This window comes from Mus pahari, chromosome 12 (genome assembly GCF_900095145.1).
Source record: "Mus pahari chromosome 12, PAHARI_EIJ_v1.1, whole genome shotgun sequence".
In the NCBI taxonomy this organism is placed as follows: Eukaryota; Metazoa; Chordata; class Mammalia; order Rodentia; family Muridae; genus Mus; species Mus pahari.
The window spans coordinates 12842463-12845947 of NC_034601.1; the positions used below are offsets into that span (position 1 = coordinate 12842463).

General features: G+C 45.9%; 1 protein-coding gene across 1 annotated transcript in view; it reads left to right on the forward strand.

The window, feature by feature from the left end:
• The window catches only part of Ypel1 (yippee like 1), an 18543-nt gene that overhangs the window by 6992 nt on the left and 8066 nt on the right, over positions 1-3485 (forward strand). The gene's annotated exons all lie outside the window — the stretch shown is intronic.

The following is a 3485-nucleotide window of genomic DNA, read 5'->3' on the forward strand; positions in this document are numbered from 1 at the left end:
GAACTCCGGACCTTCGGAAGAGCAGTCAGGTGCTCTTACCCACTGAGCCATCTCTCCAGCCCCTCTAATTTTTTCTGAGGGAATATTGTGACTGCTTTCATCCAATTGTTTTGCAAATGTAAACTCCTGTGCAGCAACATACAGCCAGGAATGTTCTAGATGAAATTTTCCTAACCTGCAAGAGGTTTCACTATGTTACCCATGCTGGCTTCAAATTCTAGGGCTCAATCGGTCTTCCAAGTAACAAATAAAATTACGGAGTGGCCCAAGCTCAGCTGCTTGTTAGTGGCAGTATTAGAGCCAGTTAAAGCTGTCTGTGGAAGAGGCTGGTGCTGTGATGGCCGTGGAGCAGGCGGAATCACACCATGAGTTCCGTGAATTGGGAGGCAGAGCAAGCCCTGTCTACATAGGAAGTTCCAGGCCAGCATGTAGCTTCACAGTGAGCTCCTAACAGAGGAGGGGAGGTGTGTCTGGCTAGAGGGCACCATGTCACCATGCTTCATTTTGTTCCTCAGTATCTTGTCTTCCGGTGTGATAATCACACCATATGGACATGAGCCTGGTCTATAAACTCTTTTTTTGTTTGTTTGTTTTTTTTGTTTGTTTGTTTTTTTCGAGACAGGGTTTCTCTGTGTAGCCCTGGCTGTCCTGGAATTTACTCTGTAGACCAGGCTGGCCTCGAACTCAGAAATCCACCTGCCTCTGCCTCTCGAGTGCTGGGATTAAAGGCATGCACCACCACGCCTGGCGGTCCACAGACTCTTAAAACAATTGTATGTGTTTATTTTAGGTGAGAAACTTCTGGAACACAGTATATTGGTTTGCTAAAGAGAAGGAAAAAAACCAAACACCAATGTCTGTGTGCTTGGAGGTGGATCCTCCTCACTACAGGAAGGACGCCAGCATCCTTCCTGTAGGTGTGGTTCATCTGACTAGCACTTGCTTCCCGGAGACTTCACAGTGGTTCCTAATGGCTTCTTAGACTTTGAAGTTGTTTTCCAATTGCATGGCTTCTAGTGGAGAGCCCTTGTAAGAGGACTCACAGCGCCATGCCTTCAGGGATGGCTGCCATCAGAGCTGCCACTGCTGGGCCAAAAGTGAGAACTGTGAGGTGACCTGGAGTCTGCATGAGGCCAGCGCTGTCCTGGCAGGGGTAAAAGGGAATCCAGAGAGCAGCCCAGGCCCAGTAGGAGCTGCTCTGGGAACTGTGACACATAGGCAGACTGTTAGGTCAGGAGTGATAGAGACAACACGATCATTAAAGAGAAGCAGACAGGCATGTCCAGAAGCAGAATGGTTCGTTCAGTCGGAATAGCTGAAGGGCTGCAGTCTGTATGCACTGTGTGTCTTGCATGGGTTATAGGTGAAGGGGAGCTTTGAAGATGGGAGAGCCCGTCTGCAGGCAAGTCCCCTGCAGACAGGAAGTGGTACACACCAGTGGTTCAGTGGGGGAGTCTCCTGATGAGAGACATCTGCCACATCAGCTTTCCTGTCCAGAATATTTGGGTCATTAACCCTTCACAGCCTCCTCAGGTAAGGATGCCTTGAGAGCAGGCCACACAGTGAAGGTCTCTGTCGTAATTTGCTTTCTATTGCTGTGATACATAAATAAACACTATGACCAAAGCCAATCTGGGGAGGAATGGACGTGTTTCATCTTCCGCTTCCAGGTCATACTCCATCATGGAGGGAAGTGGCGGCACAAACCCGGAGGCGGGAACTACTGAAGAAGGTTGCTCTCGGGCTTTGTCACTTCCTGGCTTATGCTCAGCTACCTTTTGTTTATTTCTGTTTTCTGTCGATGGGTGTTTTGCCTGCACACGTGTGTATTGCCTATGGAGGCCCGAAGAGGGCATCAGATTCCCTAGAACTGAAGTTCCAGACAGTTGTGAGCTGCCATGTGGGTGCTGGGAACTGAAACCTGGTCCTCTGAGAGCCAAGTGACCTTTAACCACTGAGGCATCTCTCAAGTTCTCTCATACACACCCCAGACCTACCTGCCTAGGGACAGTGCTGCCCATAGTGGGCTGGGCCCTCCCACTTCACAGTCAAGACAGTTTCTCACAGACATGGCCATAGGCCTGTCTGATCGGGACAACAGTTCAAATAAGAATTCCCGATGTTGGGCCGAGTGTGGTGGTGCACGCCTTTAATCCCAGCACTTGGGAGGCAGAGGCAGGTGGATTTCTGAGTTCAAGGCCAGCCTGGTCTACAGAGTGAGTTCCAGGACAGCCAGGGCTATACAGAGAAACCCTGTCTCGAAAAACAAACAAACAAACAAAAAGAATTTGTAGCCTCAAAAACAAACAAACAAAAAAACCCCAAGAATTTGCAGCCTCTTAAAGTTGTGAATGCATGCCTGTTTGCTTGGAAAATATTTTTAATTTTGTGTGTGTCTTTTTTTTAAAAAAAAGATTTATTTATTATTATATGTAAGTACACTGTAGCTGTTTTCAGACACAGCAGAAGAGGGCATCAGATCTCATCATGGATGGTTGTTAGCCACCATGTGGTTGCTGGAATTTGAACTCAGGATCTTTGGAAGAGCAGTCAGTGCTCTTAACTGCTGAGCCATCTGTCCAGCCTAAGAGAGAGAGAGAGAGAGAGGAGAGAGAGAGAGAGAGAGAGAGAGAGTGTGTGTGTGTCTTTATGAGCATCATTTGTGTGAAGTACCCACAGAGACCAGAAGGGGGCATCAGATCAGATCTCCTGGAACTGGAGTTATGCCCAGTGTGATGTGGGTTATGGAAGCTAAACCCTGGCCTCTTCAGGAGCAGCCAGTCCTCTTAGTCAGTGCTCTCTCCAGCCTTCTGCTTGAAATGTTCCATTCATAACCTGGACCCAAGCTAATCAGTCAGCCAAGAACACCTTTTATCTGCATAGGTGAGAGTCCTTCCTGAACCCCAGAAGTCCCAGACACTTGAATGGCTGAGACAAGAGAAAGGACAGTGTGTTGAAAGACAACTAAACAGCAAAACTGGTGTCTCTTATTTATTTAAAAAAAAAAAAAAGAGCTAGAGAGATGGCTCAGCTTAATTAAAATTTAGACTCAACAACATACACACACACGCACACACACACATTTAAATACTTTATTTGGTTGTCTTTTTTAGAACTTCCCCACTGGAGGGTTGGTCCAAAGATGTGATATATCATAGTTTTAAACTGGAAGTTGACTTTCAAGATATTAAACTATCTCTTTTTCATTTACTTTTTTTAATGTACTCTGTCTGCATGTACATCTGCATGCCAGAAGAGGGCATCAGAACCCACTATAGATGGTTGCTGGGAATTAAACTCAGGACCTCTGGAAGAACAGTCAGTCATTATCTGCTGAGTCATTTCTCCAGCTCCATTTACTTTGATCTTTTAAAAAAAGGATTATCATTTTAAGTGTGTGTGTCTTAGAGTTTTACTGCCATGAGTAGACACCATAACTAAGGCAACTCTTTTTTTTTTTTTTTTTTTTTTTTTTTTTTTTTTTT